This window comes from Gymnogyps californianus, unplaced genomic scaffold (genome assembly GCF_018139145.2).
Source record: "Gymnogyps californianus isolate 813 unplaced genomic scaffold, ASM1813914v2 HiC_scaffold_211, whole genome shotgun sequence".
Taxonomy (NCBI): Eukaryota; Metazoa; Chordata; class Aves; order Accipitriformes; family Cathartidae; genus Gymnogyps; species Gymnogyps californianus.
This window is the reverse complement of record NW_026114092.1, coordinates 38,694-48,608: the sequence shown is the minus strand read 5'-3', so window position 1 is coordinate 48,608 and position 9,915 is coordinate 38,694. Positions and strand designations below refer to the sequence as shown.

At 42.8% G+C, this 9,915-nt stretch overlaps 1 pseudogene; it reads left to right on the top strand.

Moving 5' to 3' along the window:
• The first annotated feature begins 1,297 nt into the window (after positions 1-1,297).
• LOC127028137 (prokineticin receptor 2-like) lies at positions 1,298-6,561 on the top strand (annotated as a pseudogene).
• Positions 6,562-9,915: the final 3,354 nt, after the last annotated feature.

The following is a 9,915-nucleotide window of genomic DNA, read 5'->3' as shown; positions in this document are numbered from 1 at the left end:
AGGGGGCAACAGCTCCACTATGTAGATTGTCCTTTGTAGCCATGATGGACATTGTTCAATAGCATTTGACACCCTGAAGACCTACTGTCTCAAAACAGAAAAAGCGGTAATGCCCCTGATTCTCTTCTGGGATGGGGTGGGACTGTCCTGACAGCTGGGAGTCTGGTGTGAGGATTCCCAGATGTGGCATGGGAAGATGCAAGAAGACAGCCCTCTAAGCATTTTGATACAGAGTAGAGGCAAAATTAGGGAGTAGATTAGCTTTTTTCCTCAGTGTGGAAAATAAATCAATTTTTAACATTTCGTACAACCAGCAGTACAAAGAGTCTTCCAGCAGTCCTCCCCGTCTTCAAAAATTCAAGGCACTTTGTCTTGCTTAAGGAAGATTTTCCCTTTCCCCTCAAGAGCCTGTTTGTGGAAGCACTCTCCCTGTGAACCGCAGATTTGCCTTCACAGCAAAGCCCTACAAGCTGGTTCATGGGACAAAATCTTGTCTATGCAAATTGGCAGAGCTCCACTGGTTTGAGAGAAGCAATAATGGATTATGCTGGCTGAAAATTTGGTCCCCCTACTCAGTTAATGGCTGCCAAAAAGGAAAGTGCTGGCTTCGCTATTTTCTTGGGTCTTGGCAACTCTTACTTAATTAAGAAATGTATTTAGAAGCCAGAACATCAGTTCTTTCATTCTCACCTACCACATTGCTCTGAGACATCTAGCATAAAGCAAAAACTTTGTCCAAAAGGCACATCAGATACTTTTCAGCAAATTGAGATGTCATTTCATTTAGTTTTTTTACCTTGCACAGGGATGACAGCACTGTGGGCTTGAAGGCTGGCGGAGGTTTAAACTGGATTTTACACTCCTATATTGTCATTTCACTGTGTACTGAAAACAAAATTTCATCGTTGGTAAATAAAACTTCTGGGTGTAACAACCAGTGTATTATGCAACTCAAGGGATTTATGATAACAGAAGCATCCTTTCACAGGGTATTTCTTCCCACTGTGCACAGCCAGCAATAGAGCTGTGGGGCAATAAGGTGGCTATTGCTTTCCCTCAATCACAGTATTTTTGCTGTAATTTCCTCTCAGGAAATGTTTTCCTCTTTTTGTTCCCACAGAAGGAGACAAATGAGGCTGTTGCTCTATAATCTCATGGGGACAAAGACAAGGTGACTCACTGCTTAGAAGGAAACTTTGGATGAGGTCTCTTGCCTGCCACAGTCGTGCCTGCCCACCCTGGGTAATTCTAACACGAAACCGAGGGCCAGCCAAGCCACATGTGTCAAAAGAAGACAGACATGGCCATGGAGCAAGTTAAACATAACCCAAATGCTACCGTCCGTCAACCTCAACTTTGCTGCAATCTACAATCTCCATGACGGGGATTTGACCTCCTTGCAAAACTTCTCCTTCAATTTCAGCTACAGTGATTACGACCTGCCACTGGACAGCGAAGATGACATGACCAAAACCCGCACCTTCTTTGCAGCCAAGATTGTGATCGGGGTGGCTCTGGTTGGCATCATGCTGGTCTGTGGCATTGGCAACTTCATCTTCATTGCTGCTCTCGCCCGCTACAAGAAGCTGCGAAACCTCACCAACCTGCTGATTGCCAACCTGGCCATCTCAGACTTCATTGTGGCCATCGTATGCTGCCCCTTTGAGATGGACTACTACGTGGTGCGGCAGCTGTCCTGGGAGCACGGCCATGTCCTCTGTGCCTCAGTCAACTACCTACGGACTGTCTCCCTCTATGTTTCTACCAATGCTCTCCTGGCTATAGCTGTTGACAGTAAGTGGGGTGCTATCACTGCACAAGGAGATGGCCAGAGCTTTCTGGGGTTGGCTGTCCAGATTTCCAGGTTTTTTAACATGCTCAGCTGTTCTGTAGGATCTGATGTCAAGGTAGGTACTACACAGACCTGGTATCTTGTTTCATAAAAATCTAATCAATTGAGGTCATGACATTACCCCAGAGAAAACTCAGTGGAAATTTCCTGACTGAACTTTTCAGGTGAAAAGAATGTTGATTTATTAAAATGATTTCTTTTTCATAAAATACGCCTGATTCAAGTGTAGGAGAGGATTTATGAAATAAAGGAAAGAGGAGAAAGAGAGAGACAAATCAGAAACACCCAGAGTGTTCATCAGCACTATATAATCCTGATCCAAACCATACATATCTAAGGAACCTTCACTACTGGCCTACACAGCTTTTCTGAGTCTAATCTTTTCTATAAACGGTGAAGTAATACCCTTCAGCGAGAGAAATAGTTGACTGGTGACACAGAATTTGGCAGGTGAGTCTCCAACAGGGTTATTGCCTTACAGGATATTTCTTTCTCCCCTCTAAGGTATTTTTCCAGTTTTTGTTTTGGTGTGAAAGAGAGTAAAAGACAAGACTTCTGTCTAGCCTGCAAAATAGGGTTCTTATTCTCTGTTGTGCCATACTGAGAAAACCCAACAATCATTAAATTAACCATTTGATAGTACTGAGGTCTTAGCTGGATGCTCCAACCCAGAAGTGGATGCTCAGGGATCAGTGTGGCCAGCACTCTCCTCTCCATTAAAATACTCTCCTCTCATACTCTCCTCTCTCTTTACATGCCTCTCTGAGGATGGCACAGTGGCAAGCCAGGAAAGACCCAGAGGTCATTTATGGCACCTGTATTTATGGCACTGTCCAGAAAATGATAAAATGCTACACCAACCCAGTTTAGCAGAGATTTTCCTACAGCCTTCATAATGGGGTAAGCAGAACATAATGATATCCACCTGCTACACTACATGCTTTATGCTGCAGTCCTGAGATATTTCTATGCCTGCCTCTCACTCCAGCAATTTTAACAATATAATTTAATTGTATTCTTTCTTATGATTCCCATTCTCTTAGCCTCGTGCACCGCGGACTCTGATGGACTCAGGCGCTGAGGATCAGCTTCATGCTGACATAAATCTGACACAACTGACACACACAAAGCCAGAGACCCGCAGAGTAAACACTTTACAGAAAGGCCATCACAACAAGTCATCTTTTGTGTACAAACACAATACACATCTCTGCATACCCTCTGCATATACACATTGTATGATTCTCACCCCCCCTCCCCTTTTTTTCCAATTTTTCTCGTGTGCCATTTTATGCTCTAGTCTAATGTTGCATAGTTTTTGGTACCTGATCCAACAGACAGCTCAGGAGCAGTTAACCCTGCTGATGGTTGTATAGATAGAGCTTGTGTGCAGCTGCTTCAGCTGTTTACTGACGTCAACAGAAGGCGTGGAAAAGACTCTGGGGAAGTTCAGAGATGTTTGGCCTGGTGTGGAGGAAAGGACAATCAGCTTCTATGAAACAAATCCTTAACAAGTGTCTAACAAAATAACCTTTGAACAGCAGCTGAGGAAATCAAGGTTAAGCTTCTTAAACACTATCATGTATGCATTTTCTATTACTTATCTTTTTCAACTTCTAAAAATTTTCTTGGAAAGCTCTGCTAGTGCATCCCAGGTTGATGAAGTAACATGGGTCATTGAGCCCTTACGCCTGCTAAGAAATCAGAAGATTTCTAGCATATCTCTCCATGGCATCTTTAAAAACAATCCTGGAAATGATTAATCACTGAAGTTTGTTGTAAGAAACACTGTTCTGGTTTCCCTGTCTTTTTTTTGTGAAACTTTTGACTTGGTAAGCAGAGAGAAACCTCGTTCATTTAACAATCAACCATTCACGTTGGTTATATCATGTGGGTCATTGACTTCAGTCTCTAAAAAGAACAGGCTCCTAACAAAAGTCTTCCCATGTTTAGATCATTTAAAAGGGCTCACCTGTGTAGAGAGGGTAAGCCTGTCCCACAGGATTTCCCTCGGTAGGGCTTTCATCTTACTTGATGTCTATTCACATGAAACGTAGGAATTTCACATATTTTAAGGCCACATCTACACTAGAAAATAATGCAGTGTGAAAGAGGAGGATCTGAAGAGCAAGAGTTCGTGCTAAAGGGTCCAATGTCCATGCTGTAAATATTTTGGGAGGTTTAGCTTTAGCTGGGTCCCCTGGACTGAACGCCCATGGCACCTGGTGTGATTTATGTACACTCTTGGAGTATGTCTTCCAGGGCAGTTTCATCTGAACTCAGTTCATGTGCTGCAGACCACTCCGCAGTAATGGCCCAAGCGTGGTAAGCAATGACAATCAGGAAATCCACCACAAAAGCTCCCTCCTGACGCCTCTTGTAGAGATTTACCACATCAAGCCAAATATGTTCTGCTGAGCGGATGTGCATACTTATGAATGCATACACATACATTATCCTACAACCTTGTTCTACAGGACCCGATCTAAAAAATATTCATTTATCAGCTCTACAATGAGGCTGACTAATTCTGCTGTCCCTTGACATCTAGCCTGCACTATTAAGAGCGATGAACAATTCATCTGCTTCCAAGATCTGGCTGATGAAAAGTGCCACTGACTTTCCATTTTATTTTAGAATGAATATATCCTGTGGATGCTATGTATAGAATATATACAGATAGAAAAGCCTCTGAATGAATGAGAAATTCCACTTTTTGAAACAATCCTTTGTGTTAAATACAATTGTACTGGGAGCTCTGGAGTGTCTCTGATAAAAATCTCCTTTTAGCAGAAATATCCTAAATCTTTCTGGGACAGTGGTACTCTAATGTAAAGCTCTTCTTACATCTATAGCTTCTTAAAAAATCAACCCCCCCGAACTCCAACCAAACAAAAAACCCCAGAGTGAATGCCATTTGGTCCTAGCCCTTTTTTAACTGAATCGAGGGCAATTAATGGATCTTGCAAGTAATTGTACTTCCATTTCCCCACAATTCTTTTGTGAAACGCTGCAGTACACTTGCAAGCTTTACAGTCATAAGGAGTGCAAATACCTAACTCAGGTTTTATGGTTTGGCACATTACTTAACACAGTGTATTTAAGATTAATTAGCAAGTCACCTCCAGCAGACGAACAAAAATTTGCATGGGCAGAAAAGGGATACACAGTCCTTTGTTGGTGGCTTGAAAAACATGCTCACCTGTAACCATTCATTAGCATCAGCTTCAGCTCTTGGCACCCCATGGAATAACCAAGAAAATAATAAAAACACTGTTATGTAATATTTGACCTCTTGGTAAAAAAAGCATATTTAAATAGTTCTCTGCCTAGGGAAAACATTTTCGTGTTTTCTACATGTTTGTCTTTGTTACCTTGCCCTGACTAGGTGTATATACTGCATGTTTCAAACTTTCACTTGAACATGTGCTGTCCACCAAGAGAATTTCCAGATGCTGTATCATGGCACGTCCTGGATACGACATCACCTGCACATTGTGCTAGGTCCTGCAACATATTTGTCAGTAAATAGGAATATGCCCTCTCTTTCTCCTCTTCCAGTCTTTCCCTAACTCCCAGACACGTGATCTGTGTTAAAAAGTTTGTGATATAAAATTACAACTTTTTCAGTTTGACCTAGTTAACAGGTGGGAGTTTAAGACTGAGGTCTTAAAACCATCCTCAGAACACCCTAACGTATGCTCAGATTTTCAGATTGCCAAGTACCCACTGTCCTAACAAACCCTTCAGCCACTCACTCCAGAGTTTCTGCCTAGATTTAGGAACTTAGCTCTAGGCTGCTACTTTGGAAAACTTTCTTAACTCTCCTCATAGACAAATTTGTCAGAGTCTCTCTTTAAGAACGAGAGCAATTTCCTTCTGCCTAATTCTGTTCACTTGTATTTTGAGGTGTGTTCTTATGATAGTGTTTTCAGACTTCATTTTGAATGTGTTTGTCTGTTCCAGGTATCTGGCCATTGTTCACCTTCCACTGAAACCACGCATGAATTATCAAACAGCAACCTTCTTAATTGCCGTGGTCTGGATCATCTCCATACTTGTAGCTATCCATCTGCATACTTTGCTACTGAAACAGTGTTATTTATAGTGAAAAACCAGGAGAAAATTTTCTGTGGTCAAATTTGCCAGTTGACCAGCAGATGTACTACAAATCATACTTCCTCTTCATCTTTGGCATTGAATTTGTCGGCACCTGTGATTACGATGACCTTGTGTTATGCCAGGATCTCTCGGGAGCTTTGGTTTAAAAACCGTACCAGGATTTCAGACGGAACAGATCAGAAAGAGGCTTCGATGCAGAAGAAAAACTGTTATGGTCCTGATGTGCATCCTGACTGCCTATGTTCTCTGCTGGGCAACCTTTCTATGGCTTCACAATTGTCCGTGACTTTTTCCCCACCATCTTTGTGAAAGAGAAGCATTATCTTACTGCTTTTTTACATAGTTGAATGCATTGCTATGAGTAACAGCATGATAAACACCATGTGTTTTGTAACTGTAAAAAATAACACCATGAAGTATTTCAAGAAGATCATGTTGCTCAGATGGAGAATCAGCATATAATGGAAGCAAATCTAGCACAGATTTAGACCTGAGAACAAGTGCAATGCCAGTCACAGAGGAGGTAGACTGCATAAAAACTGAAATAAATTTTCTGGAGTTCCAATCTCACATATTTTGGAGAGGGGGTAAAGAGGAAATAATGCCTCCTCAGAAGCTTCTCCCTTGTCTGTGGGAATACCCACCATTGGTGACAGCCCTTGAAAAGCAGCCTACTATGCATTTCCACCAGAACTCTTTTCACTGGACTGCTGTAATAATCCCATAACTCAGCCTGATGCTGTCTTTCAGTTTCACCCATCTGTGAATTTGGGATGTAGACATTCATTTAGAGTTCTTTAAAATTTAAGATGAACAAAAAAGTCTATGAATGCATTAAGCATATTACGATGATGAAAGAGTTGATTGCTGATCCCTAGCAATGATGCCTTCTTTGTTTCTTCTTAAGAGAAATGTTTTAACCCCTTTGAGCCCTTCGTACCTTTAAGCTATTTGGCGTCCTCTTCCTTCTGCTCACAACAGGAAGGATGGCAAAAAATCCCATTTTTGCTTCATGTCACTCTTTATCCTCTCAGTTTACCCCTCATGATGAAGCTTCTTTGAAGTCTACACACCCCCAGCTTTCTATTGTCCAATGTGCAGCATGCTCTTACGAAATGCACATTCTCTACAAAGCTAAATACTGCTTCACAGTCTAGTGAAAACCTCAAGTCTCTTCCTGTGGCACCTTGTTTAAGAATATTTTATCAACATTCCACTCTGTAGTTTTATGTAGAGTGTTGCCTCTGTTTATTATGGATTGGAAATGGCACAGCTACATATTGAAGGAACCGTTTCCTTCTCTCACCTCCAGGCACCCTCTGGCCAGCTTTCTGCTGTCTTGAGTCGCTGAGCCTCTTCACAGAATCAATCACAAAATCGTAGAGGTGGGGAACAACATCTCCAGATCGTCTAGTCCATCCCTCTGCTCAAGCAGGGTCAGCTAGAACAGGTTGCCCAGGATTGGTGTCCAGTTGGACTTTGACTCCAGGGATGGAGACACCGCAGCCTCCCTGGACCACCTGTGCCAGTGTTAACAGCCCTTGCAGTAAAAAGTGTTTTCTTATGTTCAGATGGAATTTCATGTGTTTCAACTTGTTTTTCAGTGGGACCCATATAAAAGTATAGCATGTTAGTGGGAAAAAATCCACCCTGCTGAACCAAGCCTAGACATCTTACCAAAGTCTGTGTACACCTTCAAAATAAAAGTACAAGTAGGGCCAAAACAGCATAGAGATCTTGAGACAATCTGTCTTTCTGCAAGCAATGGAGACAGACTCTAGGCTTCAGCAAGCCAGTCACTGGTTAAGTAGCTCATTGTCTGGTCAAACGTGAGGCAACAACTCAAGATGAATTCTGCATTGCCTCCCCCAGTGCTGTTTTTAACCATTCTGATTTTGTGCAACTCCAGGATGGGTGTTTCTTAACTGATAATCGTGATAAAGCAGGTGACAGTAGCAGTAATACCTACTCATTTAAACTACACATAAGATATCATGGACTTTTGTGTATTGAAATCAGTCTTTTCTACTGTGATGACAAATGCTTCCTGTTTTAAAGTATGTGGTACTGCCTACTTTTGGAGTAAATGGCTTTTGTAAATAATTTGTCTATTCATGAATTTAAAGTGAGCAGCAGATCCTGCTAATAAAACAGTAAATATGGAGTCAATATCAGCATTGTGAATGATTTTTTATATTTTTCCCTTAGCCATAATTTTCCTACCCAAGTGACTAACGTGAATTATCCCATTTCTGCTAAAGAAAAACTACCAGGCTGACCAATTAAAATTTAATGGCAAAAGGATATTCAAATCCATTACAGTGCTCAAATCCTCTCGTCATTAGCTGCTCTTAAAAAATACACGTTGGAGAGTATCTCATAATTTGCTCTGTTAGGCAAAACAATTACTGAAATCATCTTCAAAATGACATTTTTGAATAGGGATAAGTACTAAATCCATTTGTTTCCCAGCCTGCCAAATAAATTTAAAGGACCAGGGAGTTGCAATATTTCATCATCAAGAGGCTTAATCTTGTAATTTCTCCTGAAATCTCATGGCTTCCTCTGAAACCATGCACCCATATTTATCTCCTGAAACCTGTACTAGTTATTGGGGATTAGCTAGCAATACTACCTGTTATTAGAGTGTCCTGATACTCCTTCCACCTATTTTTTCCCAGACTTCTCTTGATGCAACAAAGCCAAACAACCAAGAATTTTCCACACCTGGAAATCCACCTCAGGCTGAGTTATTAAAAAAAAAAAAAGCTCAACCCCCACCAAGCAATATAGTACCAAGCAAAAATTGCGGGAAAGAATTGCTATAAAAGTTCTGGAAATCACTTTGAGAGCTCCAAGAGAGCTCTTCTGGTCCAGCCTGCCCAGTGTTCTCAGCCATCACTGCATCCCTGTCCTTGCGAAGCATAGTAAAGCAGCAGCTGCCACCGCCCCTATTGCGGATTTAGGTTTTGGGGTCTGCAACATTGCTGTACTTTGACATTTTGAGGTCTTCCCAGCAGCAAAGCAGTGTTTCAGCCTGAACGACTGGATAGGGCAGGAGAAAAAGCTGTGCTTTGCCCTCAACTGCATTTGTTGTGAGCAGCATCCCCAGAAAGAGGGGGATTCCCACTGAGGAAGGGCTGTGGTCCCCTGTTCCCTGATCAGAGCAGCCAAGCAGTTACATCGCCCCTAGCCTGTGTCTGCACCAACTCAAATGGCCCAAAACACCCCAAAACTGGTCACGGGCTTCACCTTCAGGGAACCATGTTTGCTCCTAAACTGAGCTCCAGCAACCAGGGGCCGAGGGCAGCAAGCCCAAGGGCCTTGCATGGGGACAAAAAGCTCCATTGGGCTTTTTGTCCCCACAGAACTCATTTCATCTAGGGAGTGACAGGGTACAGCCCCCTCCATCGGCCAGGGCCTGCCTGCCATCCATGACTACACTTAAATGGAGAATTTAAAAGACTCTTAAAAACTCCCTTTAAGTGCAGAAGTGTGCAGCAGGGACAGGCCCTGACCCGAGTGGCTCCCTCAGGCAGGGGGGAGCAGGCAGGCCACGGTCCAACCAGAGCAGCCAAGGGAGGGGGCCAGACCCCACATGCCCCATAGCTTAAGTGAGTTGTGCAGGGAAAAAAGAACAGAAAGGTTTTTTTGTATCCACACAACTCAGGCTAGGGAGTATGGGTGCCAATGGGTGCTCCGGAGATGGGTGCTCCCTCGGCTCCCTGTCAGGTGGGAGCTACTCTGCTGCCTCCTGCCTGGCCCCTCCCTGCAGAAACACTTACCTACATTGAATGGCAACATTTAGTGAGGGAATCGAATATCGACTGCACCTACCTGGAGCTCTGCTTGCAAGAGCCATGCTTAAACAGAGAAAGAAAAGCACAAGCTGGGAGGAAGGCAGCATCTGTCGCGGAGGAGAAGCAGCCCCTTCCAGCACA